Here is a 27,663-nt window from a genome sequence, read left to right as displayed (position 1 = left end):
TAAGTAATAGAAATACATTCCTGCAGAGAGAATATGTAATGACTAACCTAAGAAGGTCATCAAACTTATAAATTCTAAGCAGTCTCTTACAGTATTTTTTTTAAAACAAAATATCAGGATTCTATACTTCAATATTGAAAAGAAAAGAAACAGATTTATTTGTCTTTATTTAGCACAATTGAAGGGGGAAAATCATACTGCTCAATCACATTTAATATTTTCTTATTTGAAAATTTATTATCATAGACTAGAAGAACATTGTTAACATAAAATAATAATGTTATTATTAGGTAGATAAAGTCTCTTTAGAGATACTGGATGATTAAAAAGCAAGTATATTTATATAAGATGCTTGAGAATAAAATCTTAGATTTTCTTAACAATTATGTTAATATTTAATGTAATATTTTTAAGTGTTTCTATGCATGGGATATGCATTGAGAGAAAATGTAGACCTTATATTCAATTAGTATACCAGAACTATTCAAAACTAGTTTATCTTTTCACTAATCTCTGGTTGCTATTTGGCAAAGCTTATTTATAGAGAAAAAAAAAAAAATGTTTTCTGCGACCAAATTAGTAGCCCTAGAAAGGAGAAAATTTAGAATGTGAAAAGTTGGCAGATCCCTATGGATTGTTGAACTGGAAAACATCCCCATACGAGGATAAAAATAAATTTCAGCTAATTTGCTCAGCATGGCCTGAGTTTCACATAATATCTTTTTGTTTTGTTTTGTACAGAGATCCTGGCAACATTACCAACAATCAATGATGGAAACTGAAGGCAGATTGATTTAAATCTTCAATGGCAGTTGTACAGAAGTTGAAGAAACATGTCATGTTTCCAAAGAAAAGTGAGTAGCTTGGTTGGTGGTACCCTAAAATTAGGGCATCATTAAGGTACGTCATTTCTTTTAGTTAAATCAAAGTGCTTTGCTGTTTCAATTGTGGAGAATTTCTTCTTCTTTTTTTCAATCTCTCTCTCTTCCTCTTCTTCCTCTCATTAGTAGATGTCTTTTATAATTGATGTCATTTACTGTCCTTTCATCAAATGTATGCCACATCACTTAGGCGAACCAGCAGACAGGGCACCAAAATACACATTAGAGGAGACTGGCTTCCATGAGACGCTTCGACTGTCTCATCGGGGCACTTGTAATAAGCATCTTGGTGCCACTGAATGCAATGCTGTATTCAAATAATAGCTTTCATCTTCACTCTTTTTAAATATAAAAGTAAACCTTGAAGCCCTTTGAAGGACCTAACCAAACAACATACCTATGAAAATAGATCAGTAAGGCTTTGAGAAACATTCTTAAGTAAAATCTGTAAAGCATCTTTACATTTTTTTTCAAGAAAGACCTCCAGGTAAATGATGGCTTTTAGTAAGACATATGACAATCACAATTACAAGAATCATTAATGTGTGTCCTGTGTGCTATTTTATGTTCCCAGCAGGATATATCTTTTCTCATTTAGGGTTTCCAGGGCTGTCTACTGTTCTCTATGTGTAAAACGTATTTAAGTGTTCCCCCAATGCTGCAATAATGTTGAAACAAAACAAAACAAAAACGAAAAAACCTTTGTCAAGTGGTCAGACAGACTGGAACTAGAGGATTATAGGTAAGAGAGATAAAATGAAGGGTTGAAAGCTATAATTTCTATTTATGTGGTGGCAACCAAATCAGCTGTTGGAGTCAGGCAATTTAAAGATGTGGCTACTGGAGCTCAGAGTCTAGGAAGAAGACACTTCTGCATCTGACAGTGAATCAGGCTCCCAGTTTTGAAGATGTACTGTAGGTGATTCCTAGCTGAATCCATTTCCCACTTAGTTTCTATTCTCCGACCCATTGCTGTGTCCCCACACTTTCCACTTGATTTTATCTCTTTGACAATTCTATGTTTTACTTTCCTTCCTCTCATTCCCCTTTTCCCAGTTTTTTTTGTTGTTGTTTTTTTTGTTTTTTTACTGTAGTTTCTTGGCCTCTGACTACTGTTCCATGTTGAATGTCCCCAGAAAACAGAGTATGTTTAGAAAGGAGACAGTGCATCTCAGAAGTCCCCTGTCCACTAGTTCATGTTTGAACGTGTTGTGCTCTATGGGTGTCAGAAACATTTGTAGATAAAATAATTTGAGGCATGAATTTTGATAGAAGCAGGATCACCAATGAAATGATAAATGTAGGTACCTGTTTACCTTGCATAATATTCACTATGATCTGGAGAATTTCAATGCGTAATTTGTCTTTACTCTTATTTTTCATTAGAATTAACAGAATCTCAGAGCTGGTAGAAAGTATAGAAACTGTGTATACAACTCTCATATTCAGATGAAGAAAATGACGCACAGAAAATCAACTGTCCTAAGCCATTCAGCTTGTCTATAAGTGCTGTTGGCTTAATTATAGTTTTGCATATATTTAGGCGAAGAAAATACTTTCTCAGAAACTGGTTAGAACTGTTTGAGAAGAAATATAATCATCAAAATATATCCACAGTAAAATGTAACCATCCATCATTCAACATAGGGAAGAATATGTATTGAATTGCCTGAGTGTATTATTCATATAGCAAAACTTACTTGAATTGCTAATAAATCTCCTGATCTCTGTATATGTATAAAATATATAAACCCAACCAAATTCTGTACATAAATAAACATTATTTTTGGATACCAGTACAATCCCTATTTCACTTTTGTGTATTCCAGTATTTATTACTCACAGTTCTGTAGTTTTAACCAGAACAAAGGGATTATCCAGAAGAAAAGAAGGTAAGCTATTTCATCAGTTTTGTTGGAAATCAGAAGTTTTTTTTTTTTTTTCTATTATTAGCTTTGTATTCTTAAAAAAGAAAAAAGAAGGGAAAAAACTCTCATCTTCTCATTCATAAGAATTCCCATAAAAATTGGCAGTGGTGAGGTGGGGAGGAAATGCATTACCAATAAACAGCTAGATCCTACTATTGGGGACAATCAGTTTTATTCTACAGAAAATATAGTTTGTTCTTGAAGATGTAATAGACATAATATTTTTAAAACCAACATATTAAATATGCCAGTAAATATTTTTGTTAAACAAGGCTTTTAAAATTTAAATTACACCCCTAAACTGGCTTTCTAGTTTTTCTAGAGAAATAAAGCAATTTTAAAGGAAATAGCCACTCAGATTAGTATTTCAAATATCATACAAAATGTATGTGGTGATATTACTGAAAATGAGGATTTTTGAAAACTAAAAAAGCAAAAAGTCATTGCTCTGAAAGCCTTCAAGACTGCCTTAAGGTTAACAATGCAAGTCTTAGGTATTTAGATAATCATAATTTGATTAGCTTTCTAATTCTAAACATATTTTGACTCAAATGTTTAAAATATGGTCATCTATTCAGTTAAAGATGAACATTTTGATGAAATAGCAATACTTAAAGGGTTTTCCATTTCCACAATTAAGTGCTACCTGTTATTTATTCAGAACATATGTTTCAGTCTCAAAACACTGAAGACATATCTCAGTGAAATAAAAATAATCTTTTTCTTTTTTTTAAGAAATCAGAATATGTGGCAGTCGGCAGGCTTAATTTGTGTTTTATGGACTCCAAATTCAGATGAATATTATCAAGATCTGAATTGTCTCAATGGCTGTCATAATTTAAATAATAATAATATGTCAAAAATATAAACTATTATCATATAATTAATTTGTATATATGGAAAATTGAATTCTCTTAGCCAAAAAAAGTAGAGGGAAATCATCACAAAGGAGAGTGAACATAACTATTTTTTCGTGTTATTTCTATAGACTTCTCTGTAACAATTGATATGAAGATACCATCAGAATTTGTAGGTGTGCAGTATCTGTGGTATTAATAAAGTTATCTATAATCAAATATAGCAGAAATAATTAGACTTCACGCCAGCTGTCTTTCCTAGAATCTTCAGGGACAGGAAGTGCAGCTGTGTATCACCTGCCCATATTCTACAAATAGCACTGAAGGATATAACTCAATGAAACTTGAAACCAGATTGCACAAAAATACATTATTCCCAATTTTTTATTTTTTGTATTTCTAGATAAATTATAAATTCACAGCAACATCTGTCTATTGTTACCTTTATGTTGCAAATTATACTAAATTTTGAGTGACATCTTTAGACAGGGAAGCCTAGAAACATCCTTTGGCTAAAAAATAAAAACGTCATAATGTACACTAGAGAAAACATTTCTAGAAAATATACCTTCCGTTGTGCCTTTAAAAACTAAAAGGCACAACGGAAGGTATATTTTGATCAACAGCTTATATTGTTTAGAAATTTGGCTGTGATTTAGTATTTTGTCAACTAATTTTCAATCACAAGAAAATTTAGAAAGTGATGAAATAGAAATAAAAGTCTTATTAGGAATAGTAATTATATAGATAGTGAAATGACTACTTTTTATAAGGAGTAGTAATTTCATAATGTAATAACTTCCTTTTCAGAAAAAGAAAGTGAGTAACAAAGCTAAACATTCACACAAGGCAATGTACCACATAATTCAAAATGCCAGTGCAAAAATATCAGTTAATAAATAAAGATTCAGTGCTTGTCTGTACTAATTAGTCATAGTTTCTGCACTTAGAAGGAAAGCTCTCCCCGGGAGTTGAGAATTAGAGTGGAAACGGAGATTTTGAGTATAAGAAAAGTGAATTTTATTCATGTTGCGGGGTTACACTGCTATGATGGAAGGCTTTCATTTTTCAAGTAGGAAACATGGGAATTACAGTAACTATGGCCAATTTATATTGGCCTAGAGAACACTATTTTTCTCTGGGCCCCAATTTCTCAACAGGTGCCACTATTGATGTTTTGGACCAGATAATTCTTTGTCCTGAGGAAATTTGCTGTGCATTGGAGGATTTTTATCAGCATTATTGACCTCTTCCCACTAGATGCCAATAGTACCCCCTCCCACTATGGTGATATCCATATATTCCCAAATGTTCCCTAGAGAACAAAATCTGCTTAGACCATTTGTCTAGGCAAGTTTGCTTTCTTCATTTAACTTTATGCAAAATGAGTTTGATTGGTTCTTTGAATTAACATTAATAGGAATTTTGCACAGGGAAAGTTTATGTAATAAGTTAAGAATAGCTCTACAATGCAAACATTTCTGCAGGATACAAAAATAAGAATATCAATGGTATATTCATCTCTTGAAATATTTGCTATGCAACACATGTTGAATGTTGAAAGATGTTGAATGTAGGCTCATATTTTGTGCCTTATTTGAAAATTTGCAATGTAAATAAGGTGAATAGATGCAAAATGTTTGCCTTTGGGCATGAAAAGGTTTTCTTGTGTGTTATAGTTAAATACGGTAATAGGTTTTTAGAGGTAACTTTCTTTGGCAGTGAACAAAACAAGACCCTACTATGATGATTCTACACGGACCTGATTTTAACCGAAGAGTAGCCTTCACAATTCCATAAATGTTGGCTTTATCCATGTATTAAAGCACGGATTTCTTGGGAGACGACAAATATTGAGAGTGAACGATAAAATCTGAAAAGAACCTGGGAAATCATCATTAAATTGAGCTGATAATCATGATAATCGTGTCTCAAATATGGACTGTCAACTTTTTTTTAACTAATGATGGGATGGTAGAGAAGCTATTAACTTAATACGCCTCAGTGTGTGTGTGTGCTTGCGCGCGCATGTGTTTGTTTTGGTGGAAATAAATTAATAAGAAAGGGAAAAATAACAGTCACATGGAAGCTTAGGAGGCAAGTTAATAAAAGAGAAATATTCGGGTAGTATGAAATCTTAAGCTTTACACAATAGAAAAAAATATATTATATGGAATTGATCCATTATTGTTTCAAAAGTGGTGAAAGTGGTTAAACCAGTAACTTTTAGCTTAGCTCATCTGTAAAAAGAAAAAAGCTACATGGACTATTCATGATTTATTAAATTTGAAGATTTCCCTTCAGAATAAATTTATAAATATCTAATGAGTGTGTGTGTTTGCGTATATATCTTCCTCATTTAGCACCTGGAATGACTTAGCTGATTTGCTCTTTATTCTTTATGACTTTCATGGATTTTTTTTCCCCAAAGCTCCTGAGGATTATTTATTTATTTATTTATTTATTTATTTATTTATTTATTTATTTATTTTGGGTACTGGTTCTTGCTCTGTTGCCCAGGCTGAGGTGCAGTGCTGTGATTACGGCTCATTGCAGCCTCAACTTCCCTGACTCAAGCAATCCTCCTACCTCAGCCTCCAGCATAGGTGGAACCACAGATGTGTACCACCACATCCAGCTATTTTTTTTAAAAATTGTCTGTAGAGATGAAATCCTCAGGCTGGTCTTGGTATCCTGAACTCAAGTAATCCTCCCAGTTTGGCCTCCAAAAGTTACAGGCATGAGCCACTTCACCTCTCCAGGTCACTTACTTTAAAACCCTTTACTAGGTGATGTGAAGGCCCCAAAATTTAAATATACCAGTATTTCTCTTTGATTATATTTTTAAAATGTGAGGTTTTAATAAGCTATCTAGATCAATGAATGTTAAAATACATTTTTCTTTTGTAGACCCAGCATTGTTCACTAAGGATATATATGGGATCATTTCCTTTCAGGTGTTAATTGTAATGTTGCTGAACATATTACCATGAATCTGTAGTATCAAAATTCAGATATTAAACTTGGGAGGATTTATAGTCCAACTTGTAGTAACTAAATAATAAAATGGTGGCATGATTATAGTTCAATTTTTTCTTTATGAAGAGCTTAGGGTAACAATGCTTTGTTTCTATATGTTGCACTTTTAAATTACAGTAAAGTTTTTCCCTGATAACAAATAATATGACATGCAATAAAGGGGAAAAGTGGATATGAGAACTTATCCTTGCCAGTATATTTGAAATGTGATAAAACATGTTTATAGTGAATATGTTCAAATTGAAAAGAAATTACAATTTCCTTTAACCAAGTACTGGTTCACTCGTTCTTCCAGCTTAGTTATTGAAGAAACACTCAGCTACTATAGATTTGCTAGGCCAAAGTTTCTCAACCTTTACCTGTGTCAGAATTACTTGGAGGGTTTATTGGAATGCATATTGCTGGGCTTCATGTTCATAGTTTCTAAGAAGTTGCATTCCTAACAAGTACTATAGAGCGTCATTGTTCTGGAGACATGCTTAATTTTAGGTACAACTTATTTTGACTTGAGAACTTTCTTTTTATTAAAATAGCAAAGGCGGTGTAGATAAAAATAAATAAATTGTATTCATTTGAGTTTTCTCATTTGCAATAGACCAAATCAGCATTACCACTGGAAAGAATGACTTAGGAGAGTGGTTGTTTTTAACGAGAGATTCTTTACATGCCAATGAAAGACAGGAAACCTTAAAAGAAAAACAAAACTGATAATCAACTCCTAACTGGGGATTTGAATTAGCCAAAACCTTTTTTTTTCAAATGCCTACTACAAAGTCAAAGTTCATCTTCCTAGCAAAAACTTTGCAAAAACTTTGTTATCAATACTTTTTATATTTTCCCACAATTGTCCTTATTTCACCTGCCACAAAAGAATTAATAATTTTACGTCCTCAGTCTTCAACCCTCCCTAAAGTACCCATAGCTCTTGTCCTTCCATATGTCATCACCTAAGTGTACTTTAAGACCCCACTAATTCAATAACTTTATTTAGAGTTTGACAGGGTTCTATTAAATTTAAGGTGTATTATTAATTAAACTAGAGAGCATCCACTATAGTGAATAAATTATCCATGATTAAAAAAAATTTCAAAGGTAGACAAGGCCACCTGCGGCCATAGAGGCTGTGTAACCTCTGGAAGAAAACTTATGAGTTAATGATAGGAGTGGCACTCTCTGGAATTGTACAATCCAGTGTCCCTTAGTCAGATATAATAGGCCAGGTTTAGCAAGACAGGCACAAAGTTCTATCTCTAACTTCAAAATTCTACAGAATGTGGGAGACATGAAGTAAGAATGGCACATGGGATTTTCGGCTGTTTAGTTGACCATTAATAGCTCAGTGTGATTCAATGGTGATATGTAACTGTCCTCAAAAACTAGGAAAAGCTTGCTTAGAGTTTTAGCAGAGGATAATGTATCTGGTATGAGTGAGATGAGAAGTTCCTCTCTTCATGGCTGGTAGAATGAATCCAGAATTGGCAACTTCATATAACTCTCACAATATCCTCAACCCTGCCTTATTTTAGGTGAAACGAATGTACCCATTATTCCACTCATATACAAAGAAACTTAAGCTAATATCTATATTCAGTACAGTAAGTCATAAGGACTCTTCAACCGAAAAAAAAAAAAAAAACCCAGAAATTGTCAAAGTGAATTTCTTCAATTAATTTCACTTTAATTTGTGTGGACAAATATGTATTGTTTTTGACACTAACATATATCAAAATACTGTAGTCTTTAAAATTCCCATATGGAAATATGGCACCGTGATTCTAGCTTCTGAATGAAAAACAGAGTTTTCAGTAATTTGTACTCTCCTGACTACATAGCACGGGAAGTTGAGAAAGAAATTCTTCTAGGTTGAATACTGGGAAAATCATCAACTGTTTCCTCTACTCAGTCACTAGTACACAAAGAAGGCCTTAAGCAGATTTGCTGATTAATTTATCGGTATCTAAACATTTTGTTTTCTCTTAATTCAGTGGATGAGCTATAGTACTGGAACATTTATAGTTAAACTTTGCTGTTTGCTTATTGTCCTTATAAGACCAACTTTTGCTGATAAAGCATATTAACACTTACAGACGCTTTATAAATCCAATAATACAGCTATGAGAGCATTTACTCTGTTTCCCACATATTTTAATAAGTCTGGCCCAGCCTTTTCGACTGAAGCAAATGTACAGACCTCTACACTTCAACATGAAGACCTCCAGTTCATAATGTACATATCCAAAGCACTGACACTAATGCTGTATCCAGAGTTTTCAATGGGGAGGGTAATCTGTGATAACAAAATTGTATCCCTTCCTTCCTGCAATTACCTCACTATCCTCACAGCCTTGACATCTGGAAACCCACTGCTACTGTAGCAGCTGTGACTCCTCTCCTAGCAGGAAGTTAACTACACATTCCAAAGAGCACCAATTGTTTTGATATTTTCTGGCAGCTCAAAAAGCTTGGATATTGGTGAACACATTATTTTGTGGCAACCACATTTTGGAATTATACACAAATGTACAACATGTCACAATCTGAACAACTTACAGGTGTTAATGTTGTCTTTCTCTTAATGATATCATATTCCAAATTTAATCATTTTAAATATAGAGTAGTATAGTAGGGAATTAAACCTCATTCTGCTCATACTCACTTCTGCCATCATTTTCTCAAATGATCAACATGGAAGAAGACTACCCAAATATATACTCCTATTTAAATCCTTGGAAGAGAATTAATTAATTTAAGTTAGAGAGTAAGTATTGTGAGAATTATCCTGCTCTGTATTTGCCCACATAGCACCTCTGTTAGCAGAGATTTTCAGATACTTATTAATTTTCTAGAAATCGAGACTTCCAAAAGAAGAGCAGAACTGTTAAATGTTGGGCAAATCCAACTGCATTTTAGTGTCACCAAATGCCTAAAATTATTTTGTCTTTTTGAGCTGATAAACCTATATATTGTTTATTCAGAGTGCTCTTATTCTTTAAAAATAATCAAAGGGATGACTGCTGGATTGATTTACTGTAAATTTATCTTTAAAATGGCTACAAATAATTGTTATTCTCACTTTAAGAGCATTAGTGTCTTTTGTTCATCAAATGAAGAATGAAATGGATTTTAGTACTACCCCACAATTACTTTGCTAATCAAAATGATTGCCAATGATCTCCGAGAAACTAGACTGTCTTGCTACAGAACAGATTGAGGATTGCCTTGATTCACAGAAAAGCTCTGCAAAAATATAATTAATTACATATGATTTTGATTTAGTTTATAAATTTTATTTTTATTTCCATTTTCCCTCTTCCCTACATTTCTTTTAACATTTGGCAAAGTTTTCCAATGTATATTTTTATTTGACCTAATTTCCAATTAAATTTAATATTTCTCCTTGCTTAATTATTTCTTCTGGAATTTTACACTCATAGTGATTAATCTCAGTCTCCCCTCTCTTGTTCTCTTTCTTTTTTTATTCTCTCTTTCTCTCTCACACAGTTTAATAGTTCATCTTAAGTGATTGCTGATGCCTCGTATTCAGTGACTCTAATTTCTGATATCCTCTTCTGGTTAAAAATATTTTTGCAATGTATTTATAATATATTTTGTATTACACTGATTCTGTGTATGTTTAAACATTTGATCACTTTTATCCAAGTGTTCCTATGATAACCAGAAGATACTGTGCATTTTCATATTATTTTAATGCTCCAGTGTATACTGCAGGCTTAAATAACCATAAAAGCAATGTTTGTTTAGAAAGTGACTGGTTTGTTTACCTTCACTGCTGCAGAAAATCTTACTAGGCAATTTGCCTGGGGCTGATCCTTGTAACCATTAGCAATTATGGATTCTAGAAATACGTTGATAGGAAGTTTTTAAAAAGCTATTTCAAAATCAGACACAAAAAAATACAACACATTTTCTAAGATTGTTTTTCTTGCCATTCATGGTGCTTGCCTTTCTTATCTTAACTAAAATTCACTTTTCATCAGCCTGCAATGAGTCATAAAAAATTCTATATCAATCTGGGGTTGTTCTGGGCATTCATAGTCAGATAAACTGTTTTCAGAATCAGCAAAGCAGAATTATTTTTGTATAATGGTGTCTTTACACATCATTGATGTTTTGCAGAAGTCTGGACAAAATGCCAGTGATATACTTTTAATTGCCAAGGGATCCACTTACACAAAGGAGACATAGGCACACCATTCTGTAGTCAGTGGACTCACCATTTGACATATGTATTGAGCTTTGGGGGAAACACAAAGAGGATACCTGGGAGACTGTTCTCATCCTCTAGAATCTTTACTAATAATATGTCAAATGTAATAAAATACACTAAGTAAAATCTTTTCAACAGAAGCATTTCCATTAGTCTCCACTTTGGGCCAGACAGCAAACTGAGCCTCTGTTTCTATTAAATACAAACTGATCTCAAATATTTAGAACAAAGAAAACACATCCTTTCAGCTAAAAGTTATAGATATCCTTTGCTACATGACAAATGGTTGAAATTATCAAATATTTATAACAATATGATTGAAGAGTTCAGTTACAGGCTTTGATTTTGACTGTTTGCTTGTTGATAAGTGTTGTGCAGACATGCCCAATATGTTTTAATTGCTTCACTTTGAGCATGATTTGTGCCAGAAATAGTGCTGATTAAGCTCTTCCCCCCCTCCCCCCTTTTTCTTACACATATAAAAATCACTCTTTACTTTCCAAAGACCTCTTGGTCAGAAAGTTGGTTCTAAGAATTTTGTTATGCCACAATATAATAAAATGTATCATGGCAGAAAATAAAAGAAACATGATTTATGCATAAGACATTTTGCCTTTAAGCTATTCAAACCTGACTTTAGTGAAGTTTATTATCAAAAGTTTCTCACCTGATAACATAAATTTTGACAGAATGGAAATGTTAGTTTTGGCCAATAAACATACAGCCTTTAATCATCCCAAAATTTTCACATAGGAAAGAAACTGGAAATAGTTCTTAAGTGTAATTAGAATAGAGGAATAAGTAACATTTTTAATACTAGATTTAATCATGGCAAAAATATCTGTATCTCTAACTCAAACTCACTATCTACTTTGTAAAAATAATATTGCTCATCTTTTAATATAAAGGAGAAACACCATATAAGCCATTAAGACCTAAAATACATTAGGTGCTGGAAGCTATCATTGACATACTGTCATTCAAAAATTATGTATATATTTGGCATAAATGTAATAGTTTATGTACAATGAGCCATCAAGACTATGTGCAAATCCCAACAACTGCTTCCTTTTCCTAGTTTTTTAAAAGAAATAATACACAATGAATCTGAGAATCTCCCACATTGTAGCTTCACCTTAATCATGTAATATGTACATTTAAAATTACAATTTAATGCTTAAAAATTGTTAACATTTTACAATTTTTTTTTAATTTGGAGACTTGATCTGGAGAGCATTGGGTGTGATTTTGCAAATCGTGCAGCACATATTTTATTACAGATTTTAGCTGCTGAGGTTTCTTACAGAGGTCAAATGTGTGTGTTTATGTTCTGCTTAGTCTTATGACAAAATATATCACTATTGCTGAAAAAGAAACACATATAAAGAAGAGAACTACAATGTTCTTAACTCTTAGCATACAAATGCCACTAAACTGTCCACATCAAGATGTTTGAAGTTAGCGTCTCGTCACTCTAAACCCAGATGTGTGTATTTTGGACACATTTTTTTGGGCACTACATAATCATAATGTAACCTAAAATAACAATGGAAGAAAACTAAGCTCTGCTTGATAAAATGCACTTTATTTTACATGGTGTTCACAGAATGGCTTCGATTAAACAAATGAAATCTGTCTTAGTTTACGACGGAAGCACAAAAACATTTCCCTTCTGGACAACAGACTTTGGCATTGCAAGATCAAAGGAACAATTTTATCTGCATTGTGACTACAGACGAAAAGATTTTACAGTATTCCTGTCTCCGCGCTAAAGCCTATGTGTCTTTAATGGCATTTAAATTATAGCCCTCTGTAGCCATGCAGTCAAAACACCACATCATCTGATGGGACACCGTGTTATATTCTGTCAGTATGTCTCATTTAAAAATTCTTCTATACTGTACTTGCCCTCATTTTTCTCCTTTGGTAGAAAAATTTAGTAAACTGCCTTTTAAACTAGGTTTATGAGTTGAACTAATCAAGATAGACAGAGACATACTTTGGCTTACATTATTCTAACTTAATACATTTAAACCAACGTAAAGTTTTTTTTCTTCTTTTTTGTTCTGCGATACACCTCTTCCACATTTTTGTTTGTTTGATTTTAGGATTTTCTTCTCTTTAATGTATCATATGGCACATGGCATACTATAGACATTTGCGACATGAAAAATAAAAATGTGTTCCCATTAGAAAATTATAGCTAAAGTATCACTTTTTCTAAGTAAAGTATTTTATGTTAAAATGATTTATAATAGAATGACTATTATATATAAAAGAAAGGAGCTGCTCTCTGAATTCTTCTATAGCACATAATGCAGATGGTGTGCTTCAAATGTCACTGGAGAGACAAGTTTTCATTTGAATATGTACTTCTAACATAATGTTTATTATAGTAACAACAATAAAAACTTGCTGGAAATTAGCATTTTACTCAGAATATTCCTGTACATATAAAAATAAGATGTCACATTTTCTTGATCTGCAGTCCAATACTCTACTACTGAGCTATACACCCTCCTAGATGTTACATTTTCTACAGAATCAATGAGCTTTTTCTCAAAAATAGATATAATCAGGAATACACAGTTAACTTATACCTTCATGATATCTAATATTATATATATTGATAAGTTGTGACAGCCATTTTAAAAAGCAAAACTCATTTTTTTTTTTCCAGGAGCATGTGCTAGATTAGTAACTGATGGATAACTTTGCGTTCATGCTTCAAAATACAACAGGGAGTTTCATGCCTTTATAAGAGTAGATTTAAATAACTTGAAAATATAATGAATTTTTAAATCACATGTTCATTTTAAGATTGAGATGCAATATGCTTGTTGAGGATAAGTGATTTTAACATGGCCATGGGAGGCATTTCTTTAAAGTGACACTATCTTAGATAAAATCAACTGAGAATATTTACGAGAATATGTATATCTGTCTTGGAAAAAGCTGACCATTACAATAAATTGATTCTGATTTCGACTGACTTTTATTCCTATTATTTTTATGTAGAAAATCACATCTTCTGTTTGCTACATATGGAGTAGAAATAAAGGGGGCTATGGGAAACGTAACAGATTTGAGGAGCAAAGTCTTTTTCTCAATCTGGAAATGTCAAGGAACCTTTGACATATTTTACTTAGCAGAGGAACCAGGTAAAAAATGCAGAAGGTATTTATTGACAATGGGGATGATTTATTATAACACTTTCTCATTGAATCAGGATTGGATGTCTCCATACTTGGCTGACATTTGATAAGAAATCATTGTCACATAAGAAATTATTGTCAGAATATTATGTAGCTAAGTGGGAACATATGATGTAATATTTTCATTAAAATACTTTTATTCTTATTGGGAGCAAAAAAAAAAAATAGTGGCTTTTAGAGGCAAAATAATAGAGTGAAAAAAACACTTTTCTTTGTGTGGAATATAGTTAATTTTATATTCCCATTCTCTTCTACCTCACAACACTAGGATAATTCCCAGAATTATTTCTGGGAATATATTATTTAATGCATACTAAAGATTATGTGCAATATAATGAACACTTGTAAATCTGCTATCCAATTTAAGAACTAGAGCAGTACCAAAATTGATAAAGCAACCTCTGTACTTCTCCTCTTCCTTCTCTCTCTCAGAAGTTACTATTACCAAGTCTCCACATACAGTTGCACAGGTTGTGTACTTTACAAATCTAAGGAATGCCTACAGTTCTGATATGAACGATGCTCCTTAAAGTGTGCCATGCATCACCTACGCAGATTTTCATGATGGTTCTCCTTCTTCCTGAACTTCAGGGTTACCTTTTCAAATGAAAGTTTAGCTTGGTTTGAACTTTACAAAAATGGTAACATTTTTGTACATATTCTTACAACTACTGGCTTTTCTTCAGTCAAAATATGTTTCTAATTGTCATCTACATTGTTGCATACAGTTGTATGTTTATTTTCTTCCTTGGGGTATAGTATTAAATTATGTAAGTATTCTTAATTTATTTTTTTGTTCTCTTTTTTGGACATCTAAATTTTTATCTGCTTTAGAATTACACAAGCTGTTGCAGTAAGTATTCTTGTATGCATCTCTTGGTGCACATGGGCAATAAATGCTCTAAAGTATGTACTAGAATAGAAATTTCTGAGTCATAGGTTTGTGGATAGATTAAGGGTATATACGTGGAAGGTAAAACTTTAAAACGCTAATGAATATATATGAAGCATATTATGATATTAATATAAAACTAGACAAGCTTCCTTTTAAAAGACCTAAATATTTTCTAATATTAAATACTTTTATCATTTTTACAAGTATTATTTATGCACAGGCATCAATTCTATTTATAAGTAGCTACTTGAGGAGTTTTATAAAATATCTGCCTTGCTAAATTAATCAACAACCATTCTCTCCAAATCTATTATCTCGAAGAGGAAGCAAAGCCAGAATCCATTTTGGTTATCTTAATATTAATTAAACAAATTTATTTTAAACTCAGGAAATGGAGATTAAAATTAAAGGATTGAACCAGTGCAAAAATGACCCATTTCACTTTTCTTCCCATACCCTTTTCAGATCACTTTTGCAAATACTGAATATTAACACCAAACCTGAAGATTATAATTGTAATCATAAGTAAAAGAAAGCAGAGAAATGTACAGAAAATTACTAGATAGATGTTTTTTTCATTGTGGTAAAATGTACATGACATAAATTTAACAATTTTAACCATTTTGAGTCAACAGTTCAGGGGCATTAAGTACATTCACATCATTGTGCAACATCACCATCAATCATCTCTACCTCTTCTATTACTTACCTTTTTAAACTAAAACTCTGTACTGATTATACAATAACATCTAACACCTATCCTGCCTCCTTCTATCTCCTGGCAACCACCATATTACTTTCTGTCTTTATAAATTTGACTACTCTAGTTATTTCATGTAAGTGGAACCATGTAATATTCATCTTTTTCTGACTGACTTATTTCACTTAGCATAATGTCTTCAAGTTTCATCCATATTGTAGCAGAATATTCTTCCTTAAGGCTGAATAGTATTCCATTGTGTGTGTGTGTGTGTGTGTGTGTGTGTGTATGTATGCATTTATATATTTACATTTATAAATATTTATGTGTAAAATATATGTAATCATGAGTATAAGATATTATATATATCACACTTTGTTTATCCATTGAACCATTGATGAACACAGGGCAGTAGGTTGCTTCCCCCTTCTGATAATTGTAAATACTGCTTATTTAAACAGAGGTATACAAATATATTTTTTTAGTCTCTGCTTTCAATTATTTTTAGCTGTGAAGGTTTTTAAGAACTCCCATTAGTTATCATCCTGGGCAGTTGGCATCCTAGGTGTTAACAGAAAACTCTGAGATTGGCCGGGCATGGTGGCTCATGCCTGTAATCCCAGCAATTTGAGAGGCTGAGGCAGGTGAATCGCTTGAGCTCCAGCCTGGGCAACATGACAAAACCTCATCTCTACAATAAATACAAAATACACCACAGGGCATGGTGGCATGTGCCTGGAGTCCCAGCTACTCAGAAGGCTGAGGTGGGAGAATTGCTTGAGCCCATGAGACAGAGGATGCAGTGAGCCAAGATCGCACCACTGCTCTCCAACTTGGGGAATAGAGTTGGACCGTGTCTCAATGCAAAACAAAACAAACCAAAACAAAACAAAACAAAACAAAACAAAACAAAACAAAACACCCTGAGAATACTTTCTTTAGATTGGCAGAAGGAAGGATAGAGACAATACACGTTTCATATATTTTCTTTTACAATATTTTTTGTTACATGAATGCATTTAATTTTCTAAAAATGAACAAGTGTTATTGATACAATATCCAAGTTGCTGTATTCTAATTTCAATAGTATGAATCCACCAGAATTTTAAGTATAGACATAAACTTACTAATTTGAAGAGCAGATTTTATAAACACTTTTTTTTTTCATGCTACTCCACTTAATAATGGGTTACATTTGCATGGAATACTAATCAAAAAATACTTTATTCTACTTCATTAATATTTGCCAATACTCACAATTGGATGATTATTTGATAGATAAGCCAATAGACAGATAAATGATACATAGATAGCTAGATAGATATATAGTCAAGTCAGTCTCCTTCAACCATTTCTTGACCATTTTACAGGAGACGAAACAGATTTTAAGAGGTAAAGTGTGCAAGGTCCTTCAATTAGAAACTTGCAATATCAAAGTTCAAACTTTAGTCTTCCTGGTATCAAAATGCATTTTATCCACTATAGATTCTGCCTTTCTTAGCTAAATTAATCCTCACCAAAACACCATGAAGTAGATAGCAGAGTTGGCAGCTGTTCATTTTCTTTTGAAAAATAGATCTTTGAGATATTAAATAATTTCCTTAGGATTTCATAGCTGATAAGTGGTATAATAATATCTCAAATCATCTGGTTTTTAATTTACACTTGTTCTATAACCTATGCAACCCATGACTGCCATTTAGTTTTTACTGATGTTAACATACAATATTTTATCCCAGGCAATAAAATCATAACTATGTATACTGAATGCATATTTTAAATATTAAGTTAAGTATGTAACTTGCCCTATGCTATATTTCTTTAATCAGGAGACTGAGCACCACATTTAGATTTGATGAGTTTGGGAAGATTTCTCAAACATCCAGACCCATGGACCTTAAGAATTACTGCAGAAATCTCCTTCAATATAGTCATAGGGAGCATTAATGCTTTTGTGGTACTAAACATATTTTTGAGCTTAGATACAAATCCTACTTGCCCTGAAATGATATGGTAGGAATTGTATAGGTGCTTCAAATCCAGACCTTTTGGGGTTGCCACCTAAGGTCATCTTTATGAGTAACTCTAGATAATAATACACTTTGGTATCTTCCAAAGTGCTTATCTATGCATGGAAAAGTTTAGTAATTATCATGAGGACTGTTTGTAGTTTTAGTGAATAGAAATATCATTCATGCCTTAACACATGAGGGAAATCCCTTAAAGGTAACTACCCATTATCCTTTGGGTTAATCCAGTTTCGTGTCAAAGAACTGGACTATCATTTCCACAGGCTCATGTAAAAGAACAAGCGCAGGTGTAGTGAATTTATCCTTCTCTTTATGTGGCCTGAAAATTTCACCCTGTAGTCACTTCACCAAAATATCTTTTCTCCTTTCATCATAATCTATTTCCAAAAAGAAGGAGCAAAAGGCACTGTTAATTTTTAAATGTGGAACCATGAAATAAATAATAGTTCACATAATAATTCATAAAATGTGACTGGTACTTTTAAAAACAGTCCCAGAACCCGTTCCTGTGTTTCTCTTAAAAAAAAAAAAATAATAGTATTACATCTTTGGTATTACAAGAGTGTTTGTTATCACCTTTACATCTGCTGGGCTACATTTTCAACTAAAGCGATCTATATTCTAAACCTGTCAGTAATACCTATGCCATAACAAGCTCTTATCAATTTTCACATAGTGCCTGTCTCCTGGAGCATACAATTTTAGGTTCATTTTGCTTTTATTAAATTGATTTCACTTCCTCCAACATTTTTATTTCATTAGTGGTAAACAAAATGGAGCTTAATGATTCCTTAAGGCTGAAATAAAGGACAAAATATTTTGGTGGTAAAAAGTAGTTGGTAATAATGCTAAAATATTTTCAGATGCAGCTAAAATAGAGTTGACTAACAAAAAGAGAAACATAATTTGGATATGAACGTTAATTTAGAAATGCAAACATTCTGAAATATTAGTACAACACAATTTTATTTCTAAATGAGAATGGTTATTTGCCCTCATGTCTTCATCATTTAAATGAATAATATTTGTTTTCCTTATCATGGATCAACTAATCGCATTGAAGTTTTTCCACATAAAGTAGAAATAGTTATCTCTCAGACATCAACTTTGTAAAAAGCCTGCTGCCATTGAGCACAGATATAGTCATTTATTTTGGAAGAGCTGCATTCTGACTATGAGAAAATACTTCTCCAAAATCAATTTGCTTTAAAGTTTGGGAAGTGGTCATTCTTTTCTGTGATATTCATCCTCCCACTTTAAAATATTTTCTGTAAAAATATACACAAAATGTGAGACCCAAAATGTTTTAAAAACTTGAAGAGTTTGGAGGTAACCAAGATATATATTCTAAAATATTATGAGGGTAGGTGTGTAAATAAAGGCTTCGATTTAAAATATGCAGGGCAGTCAAGTAAACAAAGAAAGAAAAAGAACAAAGTGGGGAAATAATATGGGTGTCTGTGGTTGTCATTGCTCAGAATATGAGGATCTGTTGGGAAAAGGAAAATAAAGCATATTGACTTATTAGTTCACTTCTAAAAATACATACTACTTAAAGCAAGGCAACTATATAATTTAAAAAATAGATACATATGCATATTACTAAAATATATACATATAATATAAAATTACACACACATATATAAATCAAAACAATTAGTGCAATAATTCCTTTGCTTTATAGAAATAATCACTATCATATGCAATGAATTTCATGTTTGAATACAGTATATTGATAGACACTACAGTCATTTCTAGAATGGAGTCATTATTTTATGTTGGTAATGTGGTTTGGCTTAACGTAGTTAAATTTAAATTTAACTAAATATACGTAAGAATTAACTTAAAATTTTAGATTTGAAAGTGTCTGAAATTGTCTAATATGGTCAAAGTCTAGACATCTGTACTTCTTTGCATTTGCATTTTACATTTTTTTTCTTTTTGACTTATCTATTTTGAAGTGGATTTCTACTAAATTTCCGTACTGCATTTTACATAGTGTTGCTGAAAACTATATTTTGATTTTTTCCTATGGCTTCTGTGGTAGATGAACTCATGTGCAACTGACATTATAAAAGATATTCAGCAACTATAGAGGAAAGACACAATCTCCAGTTCAAAACGAAGGGTGCACATGGGTTACTCAACATGTGAGTCATCAAGAAATGCAATACTCTGCAATGACTGGTGAATCACAGTCTCTAAAGGAAGCTTTTTGAGATTTTTCCACAGATGGCTATGCAAAGCATAAATAAGCGTGAGGAGGAGGGGAAAAGAAAGGAGGGAAAAAAATAAATGTGTGGGAGGACAGGCAACTGCAACTTTCATTGTTCTTTATTTTCTTGACCATTGAACTAACTACTTAAAGAAACCCTACAACTCTTCTCTACAATTGCCGTTACATGTCCACATAGCCTTTTAAAAGCTCTAAATTTCACCTCATTCAATTTAGAATTTTTTTTTAACTTTTACACCTTGTACACAGTCAAGTGATTTGGGGAATGAGTTTCTGTGTTGTTTATGTAATGCTCTCGTCTATGCTGTGATAGGCTGCGTGAGAGCAGGAACCTCCTGCCTTACAGTCTACAAAGACCCAGTACAGGATAGAAAGTAGAGGGGAGGAAGGAAGGCCTCCCAAAGTTATTTTTACACCTTTGTAATTTATTCCAATAACTTTTTAAACTCTGTCTCTTGCTTCTCCACCTTCACTTGTCACAATTCAAGTCAAATTGAAAGTATTTTAAAATAAGAAACTGATTGGCTGGGTGCAATGGCTCACCCCTTAATCCCGGCACCTTGGGAGGTTGAAACAGGAGCATTGCTTGAGCCCAGGAATTCAAGACCAGCCTGGACAACATAGGGAGAATCTGTCTCTACAAAAAACTACAAAAGTCAGATGGACGTCATGCCATTTGCTTGTGATCTCGACTACTTGGGAGGCTGAGGCTGGATAATTGCTTGAGTTAGGAAGGTCAAGGCTATAATGAGCTGTGGTCACACCACTGCACTTCAGCCTGGGAAATAGAGTGAGCTCCTGTCTCAAAACAGAAATAAATGAATAAATAAATAAATAAATAAACAAACAAATAAATAAATAATCTGATTAACTTTTACCGTAGCCCATAAAGTAGATGTATCACTGACCATGTAAAATATATATGACTCTGATAACTTTGTGTTGCAATTGTCTAGACATTCTGCTACCCAGAGAATCAAGTCCATACTCCCTACCATGGTATTAAAAATTTTTCATATTCTGAACCCAGAAAATGTAGCAGCTTCAAACATCCATCTTGTCCCTCTACTCACTTTGTTTTTCAGTGATACCAGTCTAATATTTATGTGCTCTTTTTCTAACATATGAATTGTTATACCAAGTTGCCCTCCTTAATAACCCTTTTCTCTCACATACCTTGTCTGTTTCTCTTCACAGATAATATCTACTCATCTCTTTGGTAGATAAGAACTATTCAAACCTTTCCAGAGTGTTTTTGGGGACTTAATATTTAAAGATAAGATATTATAAAAACAGAAAAAAGATTTAGGGGTTATCTAGCCCAATCTTTTCATTTTGTGACTAAGGAAACTGAAGCACAAAGAAAGAATACTTCCCAAAGTCATACAGTAATAAATTATACAGTCATGACTAACTATCTATGACTTGCCAGTCTCTATAGCAGTGATCACATAAGCCTTTGATTCAGACAGTTCTGGCCTTAACCTTGGGAACTTCTGGACTTTACCTCGTGTAACCTTTCTGAATCTAAATTAAAATTGGGAATAAAAATATCCAGATTAGTGATTTGTCTTCCCTGATTACCAGTTCAGTCATTTAGTCTACCCACAACATGTTCTTACTTTCCGAGAGAACTGGAAGCTACTGAAACAGCAGAAGATAGTAATTAGAACACAGACTGTGGAAGTATACATATATAAATGTATTTGTTTTTCAAATTCAAATCTTAAGCCCACTACTTACCACCGTGGTACTCTGAACAAATTAGTTAAATGTTGTGTGTCAATTTCCTCATTGGTAAACTGAGAATAATTAATTCGTTTAATGCATTCAAACATATTTGGTCAGAGATTTCTATTCTAGGCTATAAGGATTTAGTCGTAAACCACACAAATACAATACCTGTTGCAATGGAGCTTCCATTCTGATAGTAGGGGACACGTAATAAACTGACAGACTAACGATACCAGTCTTCTCCTACCTGCAGCCCTTAGGGCATGTGCTGTCTTCTTCCTGGGATTTTCTTCCCACTGAAGTCTGAAGAGTTAGCTACCTCTCACCATTCAAATTCTTGTTTAAAAGTCACCTTCACTGGTTACCTACTTTAAATTTCAATCCCACCCTCATTACAGTTCATATTCCCTTTCCTGTTCTATTAGTTTTCAAGTATTAGTCCTATTTTTTTCTAATATGCCAAATCTTTTACTTATTTATCTTTATGTTTCATTGTTCTCACTAAAATGTAAACTGTATGAGCACAGAGGCATTTGTCTATTTTGCTGTCTGCCATATCCCAAGATCTCAGAACAATGCCTGGTATGTTATCAGGTGTTTGTTACCTATTGACTGAAGGACTGAATTAGTATCTAATATAATATTCTATGGTGATATTTGCAGTTAAGCAAAACAAACAAACAAAAAACCACATGTAAGTTGATAGAGCAATTAAGGTACTATTATTGATTGGGTGGTGAGGGAAGGCCTCCCTGAGAGGGTAACTTTTGACTAGAGACATGAATGAAGTGAGAAAAATGAGTCATGGTTCCAACTAATGGTCAAGCATTCTAGACAGAGACAACAACATGCTCAAAGGTCCCGAGGCTATTTCATATTTAGCATGCTCTGCAAATGGAAAAGAAGCACTTGTGATAAGAGAAGAGGGGTGAAAAGAAGAAGATGGGAAACAAAATGAGAGAAACAGTTCAGACCATTCATATAAGCTTTAGTGAGGGCTTTAGATTTAGTCATGTGACTGCCTACCAAGATGGAGTGTTGCAAGGTATTGAAGAGAAAGCATGTATAATTCTGTTCTCAAGCTGCTAATAAAGACATACCTGAGATTGAGTAATTTATAAAGGAAAGAGGTTTAATGGACTCACAGTCCCACATGGTTGGAGAGGCTGCACAAACATGATGGAAGACGAAGGAAGAGCAAAGGGACGTCTTACATGGTAGGAGGCAAGAGAGCTTGTGCAGGGGAACTCCCATTTATAAAACCATCAGATCTCGTGAGACTTATTCACTACCATGAGAACACTACAGAGTAAAGAGCCTCCATGATTCAATTATCTCCACCTGACTCTGCCCTTGGCACGTGGAAATTATTACAAGTCAAAGGTGGATATGGGTGGGGACACAGCCAAACCATATCAGAGCACTTAGCAGAATAGCAGGCATATACACAAATATTCAAAGCAAGTTATTTATTACCATGGACTGATTCACAGTTATAAGTTACAAGCAAGGACAATGAAAAATGAAGTGAACACTTAATTTCATTCCCTATGTATATACTTGATGTTAACTATGCAAAACACACAGACAGAAGGCAACTTCGGTTTGAAAGTGATGTGTGTAAAATTTTACTTAAGAAAGTATGTAAAGACTAATAAAAAGATGGATTGGGCAGGGCTGAGGCAGGAGAATGTCGTGAAACTGGGAGGCAGAGCTTGCAGTGAGCCGAGATCCTGCCACTGCACTCCAGAGCCTGGGCAACAGAATGAGACTCCATCTAAAAAAAAAAAAAAAGATGGATTGTAGACTTATTTTCAAAAAATTCACATTACGTGTAGCAGTCACACTTATAGAACCTGAAATATTTTAGTCCTAATCTGTGTTATCGATTTTTCTGCACTTACGCTCTTATATAGCTGAATTTTATTAAATAATGAGTCAATATAATAATAATGGTATTCTGTTCACAGAATTTGTTTATTTCAAGCTACTGTTTGTTCTCACAAACACTCCAAAATATTACCAGCCAGTTCATTTCACCTCTTTGAAATGTCCTCCCTTGGAGGAAATGATTACCTCAATCCAAATTCTGTAGATATTTATTTTTATTCTAAGCTAGAAAGTGAAAGGTAACTTTTAAAAGATCATGCTTTATTATATGCCTTATCAGTGATGACTTTTTTATTAATTATTATTTTCTACATTCAGCACATTCTCTGGAATTTTCAATAAACATGATGACATTTCTGAAGAGAAAATTTTTAAATCAACAAGTAACTCATTGTGAAGGTGGCTATCATTTCAATGTAACACCAAAGTATCTCCTTTCAACCTTACCTGAGAAAGAGGAAAGTGTTTTCACACACACAAAAACTCAAAATCTGAGTTTTTGAGGATTTTTAAAACTAGAAATCATGCTTATACTTTGTTATTTAGTTCAATTCTTTATGTAAGAGTAAGCATCTAGTACACTTAGCAGATTTTGTCAAATTAAAAAGCATGTGCTATATTTGGTTCCAAAACAAAAGAATTTATAGAAATTGATTGAAAAAAATCACAAGAAGTTAGTAGAATATGTAGGCTTTTAATTATTTTACTTGTCTAAAGGGTACATCAATTAGACAGACTGCCTACTATACATCATAAATTAATCCCATTCATTCCAAAAACTTGTTCATTTTTACACAACTTTGAAATTTGGCTGTCCTAATTAATCGCTGTTGTATAATTCAGGCACTTGAGCCTCTGCAAGGGCTGCCTTTTTCCAGCTTGTAATCACACTTTCAACAAACAGCCAAGTGCTGCAGACAATGGGTCCTTCACCTGAGACAGACTTTCTGTCTCTGATTTATGGGCTGAGTCCTTCTTGAGAGAAATGCCTGGGTGGGGACAATGCACAGCCTAAGGCAGATTACTTGCCTTGGTTCTTGGCCATATCACCTGAAAGCTGTCACTTGAGCAGGGGCAAAGAACTAAGAGGCCCCTTGGAATATTCCCTAGAAGAAACAAACCCACCGCAGGATCAGTCTCTTCAGGTTACATCTGCTTTTTAAAATCCCAGCGCTGAGAAGTGTGCTGTACCCAGGGGCTCTGATTCTGCATATCCTCACGGAAGGCAAAAGAGCCTGCAGCAAAGGACCCTGGTGGATGTGGATGAACACTGCCAACTCAGGCCTTCCCAGCTCATTAAACTCAGCAAAAAGGGTCAGCCCTTGCCATCCTGCAATTTGCTGTCAGAGTTCTTGGACTACAACATGACTGTTCTCTGCTTCAAACAAATGGAAAATGATTCTTAGGCCATTCTTAATTTAAATGAATAAATTTCAAATGAAATGAATTTAAAATGAAAAAAAAAAAGTATTCTATCTGACCTTTCCTAATTATTCTCCTTTTATTGTATATAATGATGCAGAGAAATTACTTACAGTGAGTGTTTAATAAAACAAACATACAAAGCCACAACAAAACAAAAAGAAAAAAATGTCACCTAGAACTTCATTGATTTTGGGGAAATATACTGCCTCAATCATCTCAGCAAAAAGTCCTAGAGAAAAAGGCAGCACATTATTCTGCTCATTGATTCCTCTGGTAAGTGCAGTGGCACGAACAGGGCCATGACTCTGCTACATATGCGAACAGGGGTCCAGGACCCATTCTGATGTCTGACAACGCATACAGATTTTATAGAGAGAATGGCAGACCTCAGAAATGAGCTTTGTGCCTGGACAGACAAGGATTCAGAAAATTTCTGTTGTTCAGAATTCCCACTTCTCGTTTTCCATTGTTCTGTAGACTTAGCATGGTTTTACTTTTTTAAGAGGGCAATTATTTATATATTAATGTATATAGGTTGGGTTGGAGGTAGGAGACAAGACAGAAAAGCATAAATAATAACTCTGAAAGTGATATAATTGTTAACAAATTACCTAAATATCTATATTAATAAGAAATGTTGGTGAATTTAATTCACATAATATAAGTATCTCTCACATGGATCCAAGAGAATTTGAACTTTTTTACATTTTTAAAGATATCAATTAACTAATGGGAAGACATATTGAAAAAATACTGTTTTAAGGTCTGATGCATATTTCTGCAAGGCAAATTTTGGCTCTGTCTTCAAGTCTTGATTTACCATTCTCCATTTCAAATATTGAAAAATAAGTGATTTATTTGAAGAGAAGGAGGAGGAAGGTAGAAAGAATATCAAGAAGTTTAAGAACCAGATAAGCTTTTTATTTATTACAAAGTATAAAGCATTCAACACATTGTCTCACAGAAAAGTAATAAAGAAAAATCCGTTAAGTGCCCTTGCTCTTCAGAAGAAAAAAATGAATGGATGCTGATGTTTTATGACATGTTGAGATCAGATGTATTTCCTGGTGGCTCTCTGAGGGACAGAAAGGAAAGGCTGGAGATACTGGTTTTCCAGGGATACTAGTGTGATGACACTGATCTGAAGGCACTGCAAAGTTTTAGATTCTTGAGTGTACTTGTTAAATAAAACAAAACAAAATAGAGAGAGAGAAAAAAATTAGAACAGGGCAGTAAGTTTGTATTGTTATAATGAAACATTGTAACACTCTAGGTGTTACCTCTGCACTAAAATAAAATAAAAATTAACTCGTAAGATGAATTAAAAAATGGAAAAAGAGCTGAAGCAATAATCATAGTCTTAAAAGTTGGGAAGAGACTTTTGCCCAACCCATGAATTTCACTGAGCCCCTAAAAAAGAGGAAAATATTATTAGAAATGACTCCAGATTATACATTGACTCCTGGCTCTATATTTATATTTTTGTGGGGTTTTAGGCAAGTCTGTTACATTTTCTTAGTCATCGTTTTATGAAATTAAGTGCCTCTATTAGACTATGTGGTGAACTTCCAAAGAACTAGAAATTTAAGACTTAAACTATTTTGATAGGAAGCATAATCTAGGTAGAATATTCTTTACAATAAAATAAATAAAATAAATAGAATTAGTATGAATAGGTTTTCATTGTTACCTGATAATTATTAATTTTAGGGTTACTTCTAAAGATTTCTTTTTTATCACAGAATCTGTGTATTTGTATAGTTAACTAAGTGAGAAATAATCCAAATTTATACTCACTTTCAGCTGATAATCTATAATCAAAGTAATGCCTAAAGTATAGAATAGGCTTTATTCGGTATCTACTTCTTACATTGAAATTCTCTGAAATTAAACCATAGACTTATATAATTTTCAGTTTCACAAAAGAAAACCAAAATAAGCAATTTTGAAATTATTTTTCTTAAAATAAAGCTGCTATTGCTAGCATATATTTGACTATAAATGTAACCTGTTAGCTAGTGGGACATATAAGTACTATCCAATTGTCCAAATATAAAACTCTGCAGTAGTAGAAAGTACAAGAGTATTCCTGCTCAGCTCAGGTATGGAATCTCAAGAGGGTCGTTGTTTAGATTAAAGAACAATAACAACAAAAAAAGACTCCACTCAATCCATTAGTAAATATACTCTCAATTCATACAGGAAAGGTAAATGTTTAGGTGATTCCAGATCAGCCTTGCTTTTAGCCCTTATGTCCTTTGATGCTCAGAAGCCTCTCCTGGCTGTCTACACCCATGACCATCTGTTACAGTGGCACCATGCCCATTAGAAACCATCTCTCCATTGTCTTTCTCCTTCTCTCTCCTTCCTTCCTTCCTTCCTTCCTTCCTTCCTTCCTTCCTTCCTTCCTTCCTTCCTTCCTTCCTTCCTTCCTTCCTTCCTTCCTTTTCTTCCCTTTCTTTCCCTCTTTTTCATTTCCCTCCCTTCTCTTCTCTTCCCTACCTTTCCTTTCTTTCTTCCTTCCATTCCTCCCCCACACATGCTCTCTCTGGCTCATGGAAGTTAGGATAACAAAAATTTTTATTTATTTGTATTAAAGGCTTTG

General features: G+C 33.4%; 1 long non-coding RNA gene across 1 annotated transcript in view; it reads left to right on the top strand.

The window, feature by feature from the left end:
- LOC115897374 overlaps positions 1-5,819 on the top strand; it is a 42,048-nt gene extending 36,229 nt beyond the window's left edge. The window contains exons 2-4 of the long non-coding RNA XR_004057164.1: positions 742-854; positions 2,711-2,773; positions 5,389-5,819. This is a non-coding gene — a long non-coding RNA (uncharacterized LOC115897374). The remainder of the gene's footprint in view (positions 1-741; positions 855-2,710; positions 2,774-5,388) is intronic.
- Positions 5,820-27,663: the final 21,844 nt, after the last annotated feature.

The sequence above is a fragment of the Rhinopithecus roxellana genome, chromosome 1 (genome assembly GCF_007565055.1).
Source record: "Rhinopithecus roxellana isolate Shanxi Qingling chromosome 1, ASM756505v1, whole genome shotgun sequence".
Taxonomy (NCBI): domain Eukaryota; kingdom Metazoa; phylum Chordata; class Mammalia; order Primates; family Cercopithecidae; genus Rhinopithecus; species Rhinopithecus roxellana.
Note: the sequence above shows the minus strand (reverse complement) of the source record. Positions and strands in the feature narration are given on the sequence as shown.